General features: G+C 42.8%; 1 protein-coding gene and 1 long non-coding RNA gene across 4 annotated transcripts in view; one reads left to right on the forward strand and one right to left on the reverse strand.

The window, feature by feature from the left end:
* LOC121292247 (spectrin beta chain, non-erythrocytic 1-like) overlaps nucleotides 1–21223 on the forward strand; it is a 265589-nt gene that overhangs the window by 70226 nt on the left and 174140 nt on the right. The gene's annotated exons all lie outside the window — the stretch shown is intronic.
* Nucleotides 409–15378, reverse strand: LOC121292248. Its single transcript, XR_005946236.1, has 3 exons — nucleotides 15264–15378; nucleotides 3756–3836; nucleotides 409–617 (listed from the first exon to the last, which is right to left on the reverse strand). It is a non-coding gene; the product is annotated as an uncharacterized LOC121292248 (long non-coding RNA).

Genomic DNA, 21223 nt, shown 5'->3' on the forward strand with positions numbered 1-21223 from the left:
AGATCGGCTGTTCTGCGACAAATATTAAAAATAGAAAAAAAAAAATTCCCGACATGTCCCCTCATGTGACACTGACACATGAGTTGGGACATGTCCACAATTTTCACAAAAACTTTAATTACATTTTTTAAAACCTACATGAAACCTCATCCCGCCCGTGGATGGGGTTTGATGCTTTTTCTAATTCCCGCCGGGGCTCCTGGCCTTCCTGCCAACCTTAAGGTTGGACGGGCAGGTCCATTAATTAGTTTAATTACTTTGCCAATGGCCTTAATTGGCCATTGACAGGTCGGCGGGCGCGCAGCTGATTTTGCTGCACCCCCGCCTTCCTGAAAATGTAAATGGGGCGCAGTGATGTCGGGGGTTCCGCCCAGCGTCACCGTGTCATTTTACGCCTGGCCCCCTGCTCGCCAATGGGAAAATCCTGCCCCAGGTATGTGCAACATTCATACACTTGCCAATAAATATCAACTTATGTGGTCTTTCTCTTTTCCTGTCCTGATTTATAAACTGGGAAATACTGATCAAAGGAAATGTACAGGGGCTGCAGGATGTTTGAGGCTCTTTGTCAGATATTCTGTTAGCAATACTCCACAGCCCAGGAATGTAGTAACTACCTGCAATGCAATGCAAACGAATGTAGTTAATTATTATTCAGTTCACACTATGCACTGCATTCCAGAGAAAGATTTAAAATCCAAACCTATAGAAAAAACCGTCAACACCTTATAAGCATTGTTTCACTTGGGAATGGACCAATCAATTCAAGTGTTACTGTTGCCACGTAGAATGTTGGTATTACCAAAATAATTGTTAAAAACACCACAATCCATGCAATGTCCAGAGTATTTGCTTCACCATTTCCATCTTAATTTGCTTTTCTTTTTGTTTACTTTTAAGAAAAGTGTATAAATTTTATGGCTTCACAACATACGCAGTTGCTATTGTTTCACTTCCCATCCTCAAGATGCATTTCTTAGCTCAGTGGGCTATTAATTCTATTAATTCAATAGAATTAAATTCTATTCCTTAGGTACCAATATTCAAATCAGCAGAGTGGTCATAATAATCTGGCTTCCTGAAGTTGTGGGTCACAAATTTTTACTCACTGGGAGACTTGCTATGGGAATCACCATCATCACTATTCCTAACACTTCCCTTTTGAATTACCCATTCTCTCTCTCTCTCTCTCTCTCTCATATACGCATGCAAAACACATCTGAGTTTTTTTTTAAAAAAGCACTTAATATTAATTGAAGTTGAACTTCCCTGAGCTTCTAGGAGTTACAAATAACAGCCGGCTCAACTCTGCTGGCTGTCCTAGATTGGCTTCCAATCAAGCAATGTCTCGATTTTAAACTTCTCAAGCTGTATTTGTATTCAAGTCCCTCCATGGCCTCACCCCTCCCTATCTCTGTAATCTCCTCCAACCCCACGACACTCCAAGATATCTGTGCTTCTCTAATTCTGGCCTTTTGTGTATTCCAAATTATAGTTGCTCCACCATTGGTGGCTGGGCCTTACGTTGCCTGAGCCCCAAGCTCTGGATTTCCCTTCTTACACTTTCCCACCTTGCTTTCCTCCTTTAAGACACTTCTTAAAATATACATCTTTGACCAAGCTTTTGGTCATTTGACCTCCTCTATGTGGCTTGGTGCCATACCTTGTTTTATAATAATCCTGTGAAGTGTCTTGGGCTGTTTCATTACATTAAAGGTGCTATATAGATATAATTTGTTGCTGTTGGTTGATACATAATAATGGTATACTTTTAAGTGTCCTTTTCTCCTCTTCCTCTGCTAGGACTGGGTTTATGGCTTGTGATAGACTGGATTAGCATTTCATGACATGTGTTAGCAGAAAGAGGTAGGCAACAGCACAAAATAGCACCAGGTTGTCTTGTAGAAAGTGTGAGGTCTAAAGTTCTATGAGAAGAGGAAAGTAAGATTGCCGAATACCGAGCAAAATATATCTGCTATGCTCCTGTCCTGCATTCTTGCTACTTGACGAATGGTGGCCTCTTCAATTGTGAATATGTGCTTCAACTGATGGTGTCCCTTCTCCCATTGTATGTCTGCTCCCTTTTATTGTGCCAGCTTATCCTACAAAAAGGAAAGAAGTGTGTTAGTGTCTGTCCCAGCTGAAGAGTTTTGAAAATGTGTGAGTCAGGTAGCATGGCGCAGGTGATACATGAAAGTTTCCATAAATTGGGGAAGTGAGGAGACTAATTTTGTGAGGACAGTAGCAAGTATGCAAGTCACAGCAAAAGGAGGCACAATGAAATGCTGCTGTGATAGGAGAAGTGATGGAATCTGGGGAGGGAAAGCTAATGAGTGCTAGCAGAAAATAAGAAAGATAGGAGTAGGGACCTTACCTCGGTGGCTCTGGTCAGATCATTGAATTATTTTTGATATCGCAAGCAATGTCTGGGTGCTATGATACATACATTCACCTTCTCAACCCCTCTAACCATTGTTGCCATGCGATTTGCCTTGCCACCCTTTTTCTGTCAGCTAAGAACAGGACTTCTTGCTGACTTCCTCTGCAAAGACTTCCATGACGTTGTTCAAGAATTGAGAAATCTTAAACTCATCCTGAATCTTTCCCATTCCAAGTCTGAAGCATACACCACTGATAAAGTGCACCTGCCCTTTGAGTGTTCAAACTGCCTGAATTCCTGACCATTCCCTCCCCCACCATAGATAGCTAGCAATAATCAGTGCAACTAGTGCTGACAATGTGCCTATCATGTGAAAATGAGGAGCAAACCCAAATTTGAATACTGTGGCATTCCATTTCAATTCTGCCTGGGGCGGATGTCAGATTTCTCCCACATGGGAGAAGTTCATAAACGACACATATGATGTGGCAGATGATGTGTGCCAGGTGGATCAAATCCACAAAGGAAACTTGATCACATGGTCACAACTGCTTTGCAATTTGTATTTTATTTTGCGATGCATGCCCTGAATTCAGAAGTAATAAGACTAACATGACTTCAGAGGTCTTTAGAAAACTAAGTTACACACTTATTAACAAAAGAAAAGATTTCAAGTATGTACATAGTTCTACAAATTACTACTATAATAATTCCTAAAACCCCTAATTAATCTGGCTCCCAGTTATGCCTCTGTTAAGTCAACAGTAAAAACAAATAGATTTAAATAGACCCAGGCAAAGCAACATGATACCCTGGATAGTGATATTCAAAGTGAGTTTACTTACCTTTGGTTCCTGTAGAGAACAGCTTGATTGATGCACAGAGGCTGGAGGCTTTTCCCACTTGTGTTAGATCTTAGAATGCCTTCCCCTCTTATACAAAGTCACATCTCCTTTATTCATGTTTCTCCCTTTTTAACATAATTCCATTGTTCCACCATGTCCTAGGAACTTTACCTTTCTCATAATATAAATCTTTTCATAGTGCTAATTCTATCAGTAACCTTTGGGAAAAGTAAACACACTGTTTTCCTTAGCTTATAATGGTTAGGTGTAACATCTTACCATCTCTTTTGAAATTCATACTAACCTAATTTATCTAAAAACTCAAGTGTGCCTTACACCTCACATTCTAAAACTTCAGCCATGTTTATGTATTTAGCATTTCAAATCTAGTTTCTTTTTGTTAATTCCAAGCCTCCAGAGCAGCTGTCTCCAATTCAATTAAATTACACACACACACACACAAACTAATCTAAACCCCACTATTAACCCACTTTTACAATAAGTTACAATAATGTTATAAAAATTATTACCTTTCACGACAGACACAAGCTTTGCACTTATGGTTTACGGTGTCAGCTGATGCATTGGTGCTTTACACCATCTTCCATTTCCTGTATGAAGATACAGAAGCTGCATTATTTACATGACAATTGTTATTTGTCTTCAATCTGTATCATTCAATACAGTTATTTTTTTTACCGAGATGTGTTATGATGACTGTAAGACCAAAACATGAACCGCAATTGAAGTCTGAATCAATCCTGGAATAAAGTGTATCATATTTTAATATTTGAACCATTCATAACTCTATACATAAAAAGTACAAAGTAAAGACTGCCTTGATAAAGGATTACATGACACATCAGTTCACGTTCTGTTCCTGTTACGCAAACCTGCCTTAGTTTAAATAAATGTGACACGATAAAAATAGTGGCTGCAGAAGATTGAAATCTGCACAGTAAAACATGGGACATTGCCAAATATTTTCCACTGGTTCTCAACCTGAGAAAAGGCATAAATCAATTGGCAGAAGAAATTAAACTCTAGGTTATTTGCTGGTTGAGGATAATATTGGATTAATTATAACACATCTTGCATTTAAGTAATTGAGGGTGACTATCAAATGATTTAGAACCATTTTCTATATATTGAAATCATTGTTGTGTATCTGTTGCAATCATTATTTGAGATGGAGGATGTGTGCAGTTTATTTTGTGCACTTGGTTTTGTGGATATTGATGATCAAGTCATCCAATATGAAACATTAATAGCTGTGAGCTATTCCAAAGGAAACTTTGTTTACAAGATGTTTATCTATAAGTATACAAACTGTAAAATGGGAAATATCATTGTTCATTCGGCCATCACTCTCTGTTACATGATACTGCAGAGGGCTGCATTTTACGTGTCCCTGCCTGGTGAGTTTTTTGGGGGCTGGTGGGGAGAGGCATAAAGTAGGGCGGGTGCCCACTCTACAAACTTCCTGCTCAACCCCAAGCTCTCCCCATAATACAAGGGGCAGGCAGGCACCGAAATCAGCAGCCCATCCATCATTTTTGACTAGATGATCAAGGGTCAGTTGTGTTGTTACCTAGCCAATTGACCCCAATACTCTGCCCACACTATAAAACATGGGTTGGCATGGGTAGTGGAGCAGGAGTGGACAGCCAAATTATTTTTAAAAGAATTTTCAAAGGGAAGAAAGGGGCTACCACCTTGAGGGGCTGTCCTTTGTGGATTGCAGGAGTGCAGGCCCCCCAAGATAGAATGTCCCCCTTTCTTCCTACCCATGTGCTGAATTAAACATCACACCCACCAATGCCCACACACCCTCCCTCACCTGTCCAAACCCACTCTTCCCAATACCATAAGACCATAAGATGTAGGAGCTGAAGTAGGCCATTCGGCCCATCGAGTCTGCTCTGCCATTCATGGCTGATCTGATAATTCTCAACTTCACTTTCCTGCCTTTTCCCCATAACCCTTGATTCCCTTCCTGATTATACCCTGGACTTACCTGTCTCTGGGGTCCTTCGGGCCACCTTCTTCTTCCTGATTGCAGTCCCAGCAGTAACCACTCTCATGCTTTTGGTGCTGCCAGGATCACTGGCCAGTAGCTCCCAAAGGCCCCAGTCCGGGGCAGAAGTCCCGCACTGTCCCCGTTTCACCCGCCCACAGCACTTTGCGGCTGTGGGGCAGGCTGGCTTGGAGTGGGGTCGGCTCCATGCCGACTTTGCTTCCGGGGGAGGGGGGTAGGGCGGGGCCAAGCTTTCAGCCCCCAACCTCCCCCTCATGAGACACTGCTCAGCGTCTGGTATTATCTGGTCTACAAAACCCCATTTCTCTTTAATGCCATACAAATGAGCCACCTTAGATCAAAGGTAGTCAAACGTATTGTAAATGTCATAATGGTGGATTTGTCAAACCAAAAAATGTTATCTGTGTAAAATATCTTATACACTTTTATCGCATTAGACTTTGTAATATTATTTTGAGAGCTCTGAAGATTAGATCTTCAACTTTATCAGAGTGTTTGGTTGTGTTCTATCCTTATGATGTGATTACAGCAGAATTGGAATAGTTTTATAATAAAAGCAAAATACTGCGATGCTGAAGATCTGAAATAAAATAAGAGATAATAAGAAAGTTCCAGAATAACTCAGCAGGTCTGTCAGCATCTGTGGACTGAGATGCAGAGCTAACGTTTCGAAGAAGAGTCATGTTGCACCGAAATATGAACTTCGTTTCTCTCTCCACAGATGCTGCCAGACTTGCTGAGTTTTTCCAGTCCTTTATGTTTTTTTTATTTCTGAATAGCTGTATGTTCGGTTCTTTTATTGTGATTTTTCCTCTTCATTTTCAGATTTGTGTTACAACTCTGCTATCTGGTTACCAATGTTCACCTTAAAAAAAATTAGATGTTTCACATTGTTTGCTCTTCTCTCCAGACCCCAAGCCCCTGCAGTAACCAGAACAAGCAGTGAGAGGCCTACTTAGATGCCTCTGTCAATCCTGCTGTGCAGCCACCTTTGGCAAAACAGCCTAGGGTGACTGGCGTCTTTTATTTCATTCCATTCTCTAGCTTTCTCCTGGACAGCAGGGCTGAAGTGGTTGAGAAACTCAACCTTTTGCATATTACAGGCATTACTCCATATCTTACTACTTGGTGACACAGATTCTTGAAGCTTCTCTGTGTTGCCAGACCCCATCTCTCTCATCCATTATTCTTCATTTGTAGTTGGCACCTGCTTACTTATCCACTCCCTGTGATAGTCCACGATCAGCTATAAATTAAACCGAACTCTTCATAAAGATTTATCTGGTGTGAGTGAATCAGAGGATTTTTATATATTGGCCAGATTTCGTGGTCAGTGGCGAATGCTGCTTACACTTATACTCACGTACTTGCTTTGAGTTTTGAGTTGGGGTTTGAGTTGGAACTTGCAGTTGTTAGAGAGCCAAATTGCACCATGCTCTCTTATAACATCCGGCACCCATGCGAGCAAGCCAAGCAATGGTGTGTCTCCTTAACCAACCACTGCCTGAATTTTCGTAAAAATGGAAAGTGTCTCCAGCTTAGCCAAAATGGTGCCGGAGACTGGATTCCGGAAGTCCCACTCCCAAACCGAACATCCACCATTTTTGCCTAGGGGGTGTGAGGGAAATGGGGGTGGGTTGTAGTTTGCACATCCGTGGTTCACAGAGGCATCTGCACACGTCAAAGTTTAATAGCATTCAAACAGATCCCGGTTTGGTAATTGGGATGATCAAAACACGGCTTGGAGGCTTAAAACCTTTTAGGAGAAGGTCTAATGTTGCTAGAGCGCTTTGGAGAAGTTGGGTACTTTTTTGGATAGATCCAGGAACACCTTTAGGAGAGGTAAGATGCCCTTTGGGAGAGGTCAGATGGCCTTTGGGAGATGTCAAGTGCTCCTTGGGATTGTTAAAATTAGACATAAATGTGCATAAAAAGTGGATAAATTCATTGGAACTGAAGGGAACTATCAAGCTGTCAAATGAATTGCTAAGCTGTCAAGGCATTTAAACATCCTGGCCTTTAAATAAAAAAAAGCATGCTGCAGTTTAAAAAAAAACAGTGCTTGCTATTTCACTGATAGAAGCCTAATGGTTATCATTATAGAATTTATGCTGCATGACTGATTTCACAATCTATCATTATCACAGTGAGGTGCCTATCAATTCACCGTTTGATTGACTGCTCCAAATAGTTTTAAAGTATTTGCTGCGGGGCTATGAATACAAATGCTTGTTTTTATATTGGATTAAGCACTTGAATGAAATGTTTGCTTTTATAAGGGATTATGTAGTTGAAATAATGTAGATGTAATTTTTTAAAATGAATTAGTGCTTTTTATAAAAATAAAGTTTTCATTAGACACTTAGAACTTTATTTCATTTAATCTCAGCATTGGTCCTGAGATCTGCCCATGGCGCATATTGGGTGAGTTGGCATGGAGGGTGTAAGGGCAGAGAGTTGTGGTTGGGGGGCATGAGATGACATTAAGTTGGAATAGGGGCTATAAAGGGCAATGGGGGTGGGTAGAGGACATAGGTTGGCTTGGAGAGTATGAGAGGCCATGGGGAGGAGGTGGGGGCACGAGGTGCCATGGGTTGGCATGAATGGGGCCTGGAAGTGTGAGGGGGTGTGAGGGCTGGAGGGATGTTTGTGTTTTTTTTAACCACTGGGACAAAGTCCCAGGTCACCGAGGTGGGCCTTTTGTACAGCCAGCCTCACACCTGGCAGCTTCTGTGGTTGCCTCCAAGCTGCTTCTGAGGTTGGCAGGCCCAAATCCCGTTAACAGCCACCTCCTAGGATGAAAATCGGACTGTCTGCGGCACTTTCTCCCGAGTCGGGTTTGTGGAGCCGGGAATTTTCCTGATTCTGCACTCCTGACTCGGGAGCGAAAATTCAGGCCATTGTCTCCATATAATTCTTCAGTCACAGCAGGGATTTGGATTCCTGTTAGAGGCACGAAAATTAGCTTGGGAGAACGGGGGTGCGCAGGGTTGCCGGCATGTTCCTGCCTTTGGGCCATTTTCGTTTTGGGCAGATCCCATGATCACACCCATTTGCGATTAAGCTAAGTAAATGGTCTATTAAGACCGCTAAGCAGAAGCCAACTTGAATGGAGTCTAAATCACTGAGGCCAAAACATGACCAGGGAATGGAGGTGGCTTTGTGGTGGAAGACCAAGGGTGGGGGAGGGGAGAACAGCACACCTTCCCACTAGGTAATCCCACTCCATCCACCATGGTACACAGGTGTGGCAGCTGGCTGTCCAGTGGAGGGGCTGCTCCTCTGTGATGATGGTGTGGCAGCTGTGGTCTTTTAAAATTAAAAGAGTTTTTAACCTTCTCTTCAGAGTGGACCTCCATTGTGATACACACACACTCTCTCTCTCTCTCTCTCTCTTTCTGGAGACCTTGGCAGCTCCCACCTTGGAGAGTAATTGGCCATCCCTACAGAAGTTGCAATGTGGGGTCAGGACCTGGAACTTCACCCGATGTCCGGGTCCTGACCCCCAAAACAAAAATCCAGCCTGCAGGGTCCGAATCAAAGAATTTAAATTAGAATATTTAATTCAATGCCAAATCATGTACAGCAAAATAAAAAATGGAAAAAAAGATGGGATTACAAGGGAGAAATGTAGGAGACAAAGAAAAGGTTTTAAAAAAAGCAAATCTCCAATGATAATTAAAATCTGATGAAATGAGACTGCGCACTTGAATTACAGAGTCAGAGAACCAGAACCGTTACAGCACAGAAGGAAGCCATTCAGCCCATCGTGTCTGTGCCACCTTTCTTAATGAGCAGTGCAGCTCGTGCCATTCCCCCACCCCCTTCCTGTAACCTGGCACATTCTTCCTTTTCAGATAATAAACCAGTTCCCTCTTGAATGCCTACAGCACACTCTCAGGCAGTGCAATCCAGATCTTAATCACTTGCTGCTTAAAAAAGTTTCTTCTCATGTATCCATTGCTTCCATTACTAATTACCTTAAATCTGTGTCCTCGCTTTCCCGATCCTCTTACAAGTGGGAATAGTTTCTCCCTATTTACTCTGTCCAGGCCCCTCAAAATTTTGAATACCTCTGTCAAATCTCCTCTTTACCTTCTCTTCTCCAAGGAAAACAGTCCCAGCTTCTCCGTTACAGGCAGAGTACCTTAAATCTGGCTACTCATAAACTTGGGTGGTGCCCAAAAACCAGACATTTTTTCCTCCACACTCCAAGTGGCTTAGCAGGCCTTGACCCCAGCCGACCCAGCTTGGACTGATCTGCCTGACTCAACCCACACAGGGGCAACTTCTTACCAAGTCAGTTCAAAGAGCGTTATTAAAGCATAGTGTACAATTGCATGAACAACAAGCAAATAGCTTTTAGTTGCAACTATAGGGTATTTTAACATTATTTCAGTTTGACTGATCTTTTCTCATTTTAAACAAGGTGCGCTGATGTAGGGAAGCAGAGGAAGTATGAAAGAATTATTAAATCCAATGTGTTAGAAGGGAATTAATATCAGTCATGACATGGCCATTAACCTAAGGTGCTTTGCAATCCTTTCATTTGGTTTTCTTGTCCCCTATTCAATCTCAAGATTTGGTATTCCTGCGAATTTGTCCTGATGAGTGCCAGACGAAAAGCTTTGACAGCTTGTCTCTTTTTTTTCCCCAGCAACACTGTTCCACGGGTGGAATTTTACGGCCCTGTCGTGGCGGAGAAAGGGCTATAAAATGCGGCAAGCCGTTCAAAACTCCATTGACTTCAGTGCGATCGTAAAATCCCACCTGCGTAAAACTCTGCCCCAAGTGTTTCAGTGCATTCGTCGAGACATCTGTACAGCACAACTTCCAGAGACGCAGTGTAACTCTGACACCAACTTCCCGATTTCCACATCCAGCTGCACTTGTGCAGCCACCAGGAGTTGGTGTTTGATTTACTCTTTAATAACAGAGAGTGCTGAGAGCCTCACGCTTATTTCTACCTCAAAATCCAAGCCATTGTAGAAATGACAAGATTGAAAATCTAACTAGCAGGTTCAAATGGAGTTGTAGATCGTGGGGGTATACCTTTTGGCCGTAATGTAATGGACAGCATCGCACTGGCCACCAGTTATATACCTTATCTAAACCAGGAGAAGTGTATAATGAGCTGATCTGACATTCCCTGTTTCAAATTGCATGAAGTTCAAATTATCCTCTATGTAAGTAAAGCTGCAATATGTTTTATGCAATTACCTCCCTCCTCACTGGCCCCTGATTGAAGCACTCTTTTGTATTTCACCCACAATATGGAAATCTGCTTTAGATGGATGGACTAGAGCCAGGGTTCCACTTTACCTGATAAATGTTATATTGCCTCTGAATTGCAGGACACTGGTTGGATGGAGTGAATCCCAAAGAATGGAGGTACAAGTTGGGATCCTGGCTTCAGTCTTGATGCCACTAGATTTTAAATGTTGTCTCATCTTTCTTTCTGCTATCAATTTTCCATTTCTCTCCTGATGGTGGTGTTCCTTTGCTAGAAAATATATTTCTGGTTACTGATCATCACCTAATACCTCAACTGAGTGACCATGCTTTATATTTGACCATAACCAGTGAGTGTCAGCAAGATACTCCACCAGAGGGCATCCTGATTGAGCCTAAATTTGTCTCCACCTGACTCTGCATGGTTACCTCCCAGATACTCATTGGAGATCAATCAAAGTTTCTCTTTATGCTTCTCCTGGTGGTGTACAGGAGAGATGAGTTATGGCAACACTAGACATATGAACATGCAAACAATAATCAACAAGAAAATATGATGTTAATTCCATTGAATGTCAAGCAGAAGTGAGTAGACCCTCTCTCTTGTCAGAGATGCCCATTGCCTGGCACTCGTATTGCGTGAATGTTACTTACCCACTTTTCAGTCCAAGGTATTATTCAGATTTTGCTGTGGACACTGACTGCTTCATTGTTTTGAGGAATTGGGAATGATGCTGAACACTGTGCAATCTTCAAACATTGCACCTCTGACCTTATCACGGAGGGAAGGTCACTGATGAAGATGGTTGGGCCTAGGACGCTACCCTGACAAACTCCTGCAGCGATGTCCTGCGGCTGAGACGATTTCCTCCAACAACCACGACCATCTTTCTTTATGCTCATTACGACTCTAACCAATGGAGAGTTTTTCCCTTAATTCCTATTGACTTCAATTTTACAAGGACATTCTGATGCCACGCTTGGCCAATTGCTGCCTGTTATCAAGGGCAGTCACTTTCACCTCACCTCTGGAACTTGGCCCTTTTGTCCATATTTGGGCCATGGCTGTTGTAAGATCTGGTGTTGAGTAGTCCTGACAAAATCCAAATTGAACAGTTAATCAGGTGTTCATGACAATTTCCATCACTTTGTTAGTAAGTGAGAGTAGGATGAAGGGACAGTATTGGCCAAATTGAATTTGCCCTGCTTTTTGGTGAACAGGGCGTACCTGGGCAATTTGTCACTTGGTTGGATAGATGCCAGTATTGTAGCTGTACTGAAACAGCTTGGTTGGCAGCGCAGTTAGTTCTGGAGTTCAGGACTACACCTGGAATGTTGTGGGGATAGCCTTTGCTGTATCTAATGCGCTCAGCCATTTCTTGTAGCAAATGGAATGAATCGAATTAGCTGATGACGTGTGTCTGTGATGTTTGAGATCTCAGGAGGAAGTTGAAAATGGATCATCTACTCGGTTAAAGGTGGTTGCAATTGCTTCAGCCTTTTCTTTTTCACTCAGGCTGGGCTCCACCATCATTGAGGGTGTGGATGGTCATGGAGTCCCCCTGCCCCCAGTTAGTTTTGGGATTATTTGTTCCTGTCTGTAGCATTCTGCTTCTGCTGTCCAGCGTGCATGTAGTCCTCTGTTATAGCTCCACGAGGTTGCTGCCTCATTTTCAGCTAAGCCAGCAGCCGTTCCTGGCACGTTTTCCTACACTCTATATTGAGACAGGCTAGATTGCTGTCTTCATGGTAATGGTAGGCTGAAGGAGATACCAGGTCATGAATTTACAGATTGTGGTGGGATATAACTCTGCTGCTGTCAGTGGTCTGTAACATCTTGTGGATGTTCAGTTTTGAGCTGCCAGATGTCTTCTGATTCGATTGCCTTAGCACAATGATAGTGCCACACAACTCGATAGAGCATCCTCAGTCTGAAGGTGAAGCTTCATCTCCACAAAGACTGTGGGCTGATCACTTCTACTAACACAGTCATGGACAGATGCATCCGCGACAAGTAGATTGCTGAGGATGAAGTCAAGTAGCTTTTTCCTTCATATTGGTTCTCTTGTCATCTTCTGCAAGCTCAGTCTGACAGCTATTTTCTTCAGGACTTGTCCAGCTTGGTTATTGACAGTGACACCAAGCCACTCCTGGTGATGGACATTGAAGTTCTCCACCCAAGGCATATTGTGTGTCCTTGGTGCTTCTTCCAAGTGATGTCCAACAAGGAGTATGGATTCATCAGCTGAAGGTAGGCAGAAATCAGTAGGAGATATCCTTGCCTGTGTTTGATTTGATACCATGGAGACTTCATGGGGTCCACAGTCAATGTTTATGACTTTCAGGGACACATAATCATGTCTGTATACCACTATTTTACCACCTCCGGTGCGTTTTCCTGCTAATGGGACAGGATATATCCAGGGATGGTGAAAGGGGTCTATGGGACACTGGCTGATGATATACTCACAGAATAAATATCTATGTTGGGCTAATGTTTGAGTGGGACAGCTGTCTGAACTTTGGCACAAATTCCCACACGTTACTGAGGAGGACTTTGTTGGATCGTCTGGATGTGACTTGTTTTATGTTTGAACCTAGTGCCTGGGCTGAACCGAATGGTAGTCAAATTTTATTCTTATACTTCTTTGTAAGGATTTGATCCAGCTGAGTGGCTTGCTAGGCTATTCCCGAGCCAAACACATTGATGTGGGTCTGGACTCACATGTAAGGTCATAAGGCTCCTTTCTTTCCCTAAAGGATATTAGTGAACCAGTCGGGGTTTTAGGACAATTGTACAGTGTCATGATCACCATGACTGGTTCTAGCTTTATTCTAGATTTATTTAGGTTTCTTTTCCCCTCAATTGAATTCAAATTCACATAGTGGGATTTGACCTTGCGCCTCTGGCTGATTTGCCAAGGCTTCTGGATTATTAGTCCAGCTAAATAACCAGTGCACCATCACACCAGCCTGATACTCCGCCCTCATGCCTTCTCCTCCCTCCCAGAACCACGGTGGGGTCCCCCTTGTCCTCACTTGTCACCCCACCAGCCTCCGCATTCAAGGGATCATCTCCGCTGTTTCCGCCGGCTCCAGCATGATGCCACCACCAAACACATCTTCCCTTCACCCCCCCTATCGGCATTCCGTAGGGATCACTCCCTCTGGGACACCCTGGTCCACTCCTCCATCACCCCCTACTCCTCAAACCCCTCCTATGGCACCATCCCATGCCCACGCAAAAGATGCAACACCTGCCCCTTCACTTCCTCTCTCCTCACCGTCCAAGGGCCCAAACACTCCTTTCAAGTGAAGCAGCATTTCACTTGCATTTCCCCCAACTTAGTCTACTGCATTCGTTGCTCCCAATGTGGTCTCCTCTACATTGGAGAGACCAAACGTAAACTGGGCGACCGCTTTGCAGAACACCTGCGGTCTGTCCGCAAGAAAGACCCAAACCTCCCTGTCGCTTGCCATTTTAGCACTCCACCCTGCTCTCTTGCCCACATGTCTGTCCTTGGCTTGCTGCATTGTTCCAGTGAAGCCCAACGCAAGCTGGAGGAACAACACCTCATCTTCCGACTAGGCACTTTACAGCCTTCCAGACTGAATATTGAATTCGGCAACTTTGGGTCTTGGGCTCCCTCCCCCATCCCCTTTCTGTTTCCCCCTTCCTTTTGTTTTTTTTTCCAATAAATTATGTGGATTTTTCTTTTCCCACCTACTTCCATTATTTTAAAATATTTTTAAATCTTTTATGCTCTCCCCACCCCCACTAGAGCTATGCCTTGAGCGGCCTACCATCCATTCTTAATTAGCACATTCGTTTAGATAATATCACCAACTTTAACACCTATGTGTTCTTTTGTTCTATTGTTGGTGACATCTTTTGATGATCTGCTTCTATCACTGCTTGTTTGTCCCTACAACCACACCCCCCCTCCACTTCTCTCTTTCTCTCTGCCTCCCCCACACACCTTAAACCAGCTTATATTTCAACTCTTTCTTGGACGCGAACTCAAGTTCTGTCGAAGGGTCATGAGGACTCGAAACGTCAACTCTTTTCTTCTCCGCTGATGCTGCCAGACCTGCTGAGTTTTTCCAGGTAATTCTGTTTTTGAGCCTGATACTCTGTTGCTCCCTGGTGCAGTGAGTGTTGTCAAGGTTTTATGGCGCTTCCCCACACATTGCATTGTTGGAGCACAAGAAAAGTATTTCATAATCTGCAAAGCAACTGCTTCCCATTGAAATAATGCTAAGGGCCCCTAATGTATAAATGCATGAACACCTGGGAATTAACAGCTAAATTGTGAGCTTGAAATTAGTGCATGGCAGTTTGTACATTGAAATCCCATGCTCGAATTTCCAACACACCATTTAAAAATCTCAGCTAAACAACTTATTTTCCCTTCTTCCCTCATCCCCTTCCATTCAAAGTGCATTATGTTGTAAGATATATCTTCTCACTAATGTGGTTCTATTAATTATTTGCATGTCATTGGCAGAAATATTGGTTTTATGACTTGGAATTACAGCTGAAAGTCAGTATATTTCACTGCCCCCGACACATTCTCGTTAGGGTTGTGAATTAAACTTCTCTGCTAGCTACATTTAAAAAAGCTTAATCATGTACATTGGTTTAGACAAAAGACAACTGGTGCAAACTATTTGCCCTACAGTCTTCCATCTGCCGCCTCCTGATTGTTGCAGACTTAGATCTTCTCCCACACACCTCCGTGAGTAAACAGTGAGTGACATCACTTACCCGATTATTAGCAGAGGGTCAGTGTTAAATAAAGGCCCAGTTCACATGCAGCTCTTCAAGTGCATGCATCAGGTGGAACAGGACTGATGATAAGGAGTCTCTGCCCTGAACTCAGTCGGCTCAAAGAATTATGCTGACTCCTCGGGAACTCACTCAAGCAGTGCTGGAACATTGCTAACCTGGGAGAGAGAAATTAACGATCGACTCCAAGGCTCCACCCATCAGTGCCCGGCAGTGCCTGCTGCTGTCTGGAGGGAGCAGCCTGTGGAAAGTAGGTTCCGCAGCCCACTATCTACCTCACTGGGAGCGGACAAGGGCGGTTTTCCTCTGCGCGCTGGCACTTCAATCATTCCCACTCATGAACACTCTGGCTGCGATGCCTCCTGGTTACAAGCCAACACATCAGGTCTCTTACAATGCCACGGATGGGCGTTTCAAACGGCTACAAGGTACACTCCGTGCTGTTAACCCTGGCTGGGTACAACCCTGTTGTAAAATGAAAGCAGTAGGATTATGGCAACCTGTAAGAGAAAGGAAAGTCTGCAGGGGGTATGAACTTGTTTGTGTGGCTTTCTGTAAATGAAAGAGATCAAGGCAGCTTTAATGAATGACTTTGTCAGTGAGGCGGTAAAAAGCGGTGCTTGAACATAAAGGCTTTTTTTGTCAATTGGATTATTTATTTATAAAGAGACGTGTTGATCCCGATAGAAAACGCATGACATGTGCCTTAGACACTTAGTAATGTGCCGCAGACATGTATAAAGGGCTTGGCAATCGGCGGTGCTTTGAGAAGTCAAAACTGTGAGAGGTATTACAGATTGGTGAGCATAAAGATATAGACATCTCTAGGATAATGTTGTTCAGAAACTGGAAACAACTCTTTAGGCTTTCTAACGGCTGAGTCTGACCTTCAAATGTTGGCTCAAGTTTCGTTAATAAATAAGCTTGTGTCCCGGGATTGTCTACACAAGTAGTTTGGACTGTGCACAGTTGTGCTGCTGAACGCCGACAAACGGTTCAAGGTGGAACCAGTCAGATCGGCTGAATTGACCCCTTGCCTTGCCGCTGTAATCCAGTTGCAGAATTCCAGGCTCATTGCATTTTCAGTTCTCCCTCAGTTTGCGTCGCACTGAATGAACTCTTAACTAGGTTTCTGCCCGCCTCCACTGTTTATTTAGTGTGACTCTGCGTGCTCAGTAGTGGAATCAGTTATGTCGAATGACCGCCCCGTGCTGTTGTAACTCATCACGATGTATATATATATATATATATATAAACATATAACAAAAACACGTGTTCAGGTTCTTAATTTCCCGCCCCATTTTCAAGAAAATTAGCGCCTGTGTTATCACCATCGCATCACTGTACGTTTCCGGAGCTAATGCTGCTTAGATGCGCCGTGCCAATCCTGTGGGGAGTGAGGGAGCAGAGACAGAACTGTCACACATCGGTTCATCCTTGTAGTAAGGTGTACAAGTGGTACAATGGCAATTCCCAGATGCGTAGATAGTTTACAAAATAAGATAAACCGTTGCAAAAAAATGACTGCCAAAAGCTTTTTGTAATAATCGGTACTTTAAGGGTATCATTAGATTTAATTATATAGATTTCGTGTGAGTGGAGTGATAGCGTCCTGACGCCTGGGCTAAGAGCTCTGGGTTCAAGTCCTACTTCATTAGGTGGCCAAGCAGATCGATTATCAGCCTGGAAATCCTTCCAATACACCCCATGACAGGTGGGGAGAGTTGAGAGTTTTCTGGTTAGCCATTGCACAGAGAGCAATGACAAACTACTGCAGTACTTTGCCAAGCATAACTGTGAATCAATCCACAGTAGTCTAACTGTAGTAATTATAATTTTATTTAGTGTGTAATGTACCTCTAAGAATAATACTCGTTAAGGAAGATCACATGACCTGTCATGACCAATAGGAGGTTGGCAGTTTAGGGCAGGATTGAATCATAATGATTGCTTAAAGTTTGGAATTCTCTTTGCTCTTTTTTTTGTACAGAATTCACTCAATACATAACATACAATCATGTTGTAGTGTGGCATATGTCTATATTATGTACAATGCTCTGATAAGGGTACACGATAATGACTATTTCTACTAAATGACTACTAAAACAACCTATAGGCAAGGGAGACGTTAAAATCCTGGAGCAATGATACTGATCCTATGAGCTGAGTCATGAAATTTTCTTCATGAAGCAGATTTCTGCTGTTGATTAGTTTTAACTAAAATATTAGTCCCATATGATTTCATTATCAATGACCAACAACAGAAGTCCTTCCCCCAAAGAGTTGGATAAGACAGCAAATGATACATTAAAGTAAATCCAGAACAATGCTTCAAATTGAAATGTGTCCTTGGGATAATGGGTAGAAGTTAAAACTGACAAGCGACAAAGTTAGGGCTTGATATCAGGGAGATCTTTTCACTGTGATCAATAGATGGAATGGGTTTTGAAGGAGCAAACCTGGAAATCCGAGATAGCTGTTGCTATAATGGAAGGATTATTGGTTAATTACAAATGCACGAGTTAGTGTGCTGAACACACGGCCTTACTCCATATCAATCTCCTGTTGAGCTTCATTATGGCTGGTACTCTGACTATCATATTGTTATTAAATAGGCATTTTTTATTTAAATGCCAAAAAATGTATGTGTGCCCATTTTCCTTAAAATCCTCAATGTAGAATGAGAAATGTTTGAATTGTCTAACTGTAGTAATTATGGTTTTATTTAGTGTGTAATGTACATTTTAAGAATAATACTTATTAAGGAAGATTACATGATCTGTAGTAACCAATAGGAGTGGAGCGGGTTACCTCTGCAGTCTGTGTAGAGGTAGAGTTGGACTTGAAAGCACACGTGTAGTTGCTGCTGAGTATATTGTAAATAAACTTAAACTTAATGTCTCCACCCAAGAAGTGTCTGCTGATCAACTCTTTCATTAATAGCACACCTTGGCCACCCTACAACAAACTGGCGATAAGAATAAAACAGGATTTAACAGAAATCAGGTTATAAAGAAATCAGCACTGTACCTCACCCAGTGATTGTAAGTAGCAAGCTCTGTTAGAATTGAAGAAGTCATCCCCTCTTAAAATGCCACAGTTTGGGAGAATTGATCCTTTTGAACCTGCCACAGATGATTGGTCTCAATACATAGAACGCCTCAAGTTCTTTTTACAAGCGAATGAGATTACAGGGAAAGGGAAGAGGCGAGCGATCCTCCTTGAGTAGTTGTGGGAGAAAAACCTACAGCTTGATTTGAAGTTTGAGGACACCCAGTGCCCCAGGTTCAAAGTATTTTGATGAGTTGGTGGGCCTCATGAAGGGCCATTTTCAACCCAAGCCCTCAGTCATGATGCAGAGGTTCAGGTTTAATTCGCGAAATGGAGCCCCTGGTGAGACAATTGCATGCTATGTGGCAAATCTGAAGCAGTTAATAGAACATTGTGAGTTCGATATGACTTTGAACGACATGCTCAGCGATTGTTTAGTGTGTGGTGTAAAATGGACACTACTCAGAAAAGATTATTGTCCGAAGTGAATCTGGAGCTAGAGATAGCGCTGGGCCATGGAAAGTGCAGTAAGAGATTTAAAAGCAATACAGTGTGAAAAGTGGCAGCGTTCTCCACATCAGGTGGGAAAAAGTGAGACTCTGCCGAGAAGTGGGAAACAGCCCCAGCTAGCCGAAGAATAAAGGAAAATAACTTAGCAGCGAAATCGAAGAATAATTTTAATAGAGGTGGAAACGAGCAGTCTTTTAGCAATTGGCAGTTTTAAAAAATCGAATGCTACTACTGTCATAGAAATGGACATATAATGAGTCAGTGCAAGGAAAGATTCAAGCAGGCTTGTAAACAAAAGAAGCTGCCCAATGAAATCTACATTGCAAAAGAGCCTAAAACAACAAATCCAGACATTTACTTGTTGTTTAATCTGAAAGTGGAAAGACAAAACCAATATTTGTCACAGTGAAAGTAAATGGCAAACCTGTTAGAATGGAAGTAGACACGGGAGCTTCCACTACAGTAATGGGGGAACATACCTTCAGACATTTGAATAATGGTGAACATCAATTAAATTTAGAAGGAACAGCCGCCAAGCTAAAAACATATGCGAGTGAAGACATTCAAGAAAAAGGCATAAGCAGAGTAACTGACCATTATGGAAGCCAATCGGCAAAGATACCTTTGATGGTGACAGCAGATAAAGGGCCAAGCCTCCCGGGGCGATATGATTAAAGGAGATTAAGTTAGAATAGTCTGAAATTTTCGAGTTGAGAGCAAGTGGGTTACCAGAGCTGCTTGGAAAGTATGTCACTGTCTTTAAGGATGAGCTAGGGAAAATCCAGGGCCTGCAGGCCAAGATTCATGTGGAAGCAACCCCTCACTTCACGAAGGCGAGAGGCGGTGCCATATGCCCTGTGAGAAAAGGTCGATGTTGAATTGAACAGACTAGAGAAATTTGGACATTATAGAACCTGTTCAGTTCTCAGAATGGACAGCATCCATAATCCTGGCCCTTAAACCTGACCAAAGCGTCCGAATTTGTGGAGACTTCAAACTGACAGTTCATAAAATAGCTAAGCTAGATAGGCAGCCCATTCCAAAAATTGAAGACCTGTGTATCAAGCTGGTAGGAGGGATGTACACAAAGCTTGACATGAGTAATGCTTATCGACATTTTAAAGTTGGATAATGCCTCCTGGGGAATTTGTCACAATTAATACCCACAAAGGTTTGAACCAATATACATGATTGCCTTTTGGTGTCTCCTCCACTTGTGGCATCTTTCAGAGAACAATGGAAAGCTTACTGCAGAGACTGCCCCAAGTTGTGGTCTATTTATACGATGTATTAGTGACAGGATTCATTGAAAAAGAGCATTTGGCAAACTTAGACGTCTTAAACATTTCATGCAAGCTGGAGTGCATTTAAAAGAAGAAAAGTGTACGTTCCAAGCGAGGGAGGTAATCTATTTTGGTCACTGGGTAGATTCACAGGACCTCCACCCGGTTGAGGAGAAAGTGAGAGCCATAAGAGAGGCACCTGCGCCAAAATACACTTCAGAGCTCAAATCCTTCCGAGGAATGATCAACTATTATGGGCACTTCTTACCAATTTGTCTACATTGTCGGCCCTCCTGCATTACCTACTCAAAAAGAACCAACATTGGTCTCGGAGGGCGCCCCAGAAAGAAGTTTTCATAAAGGTGAAACAATTGTTGCACTCGTCCAATTAGTGCATTATGACCAGACGAAAGAATTGATGCTGACATGTGACGCATCTCCCTATGGAGTGGGAGCAGTGCCCTCTCATCGGATGGACGACGGCACGGAATGGCCAATAGGTTATGTATCAAGAACGCTCACTGCAGCGGAAAAGAGACATTCACAAGTAGTAAAAGAAGGCCTGTCCATCATCTTTAGTGTCAAGAAGTTTCACCAGTATGTACACAGCCACCATTTTACAATTGTTTCAGACCACAAACCATTGCTAGGATTGTTTAGTGAGGGCAGGGCTATACCACCCACAACCTCAACAAGAATACACCGATGGGCCTCAATTCTGGCAGCTTACAAATACACTTTCATGCATAGGCCTGGAAATCAAATCGCAAATGCCGGTGCCCTTAGTCATTTGCCTTTACAAGAAAATGATGAACACGCCCCAGTTCCACAGGAACTTGTTTTACTGTGAAAGTTCTTTAGATTCCTCGACAGCATGTACTTGACAGATTAGAGACTGGACAAGTCGGGACCAGTCCTATTTAAGGTACGAGAACAAGTGCTACATGGTTGGTCACAGAAGCCCGTACCTGATGAAATGAAACCGTACTTCAACAGAAAGCATGAAATAACCAGCCAGGATGGCATCTTATTGTGGGGAGCACGAGTGATAGTTCCTCCAAAAAAAACTTCGGGGAAGGACCAAAATGGTTACCG

This window comes from Carcharodon carcharias, chromosome 20 (assembly GCF_017639515.1).
Source record: "Carcharodon carcharias isolate sCarCar2 chromosome 20, sCarCar2.pri, whole genome shotgun sequence".
Lineage (NCBI taxonomy): Eukaryota > Metazoa > Chordata > Chondrichthyes > Lamniformes > Lamnidae > Carcharodon > Carcharodon carcharias.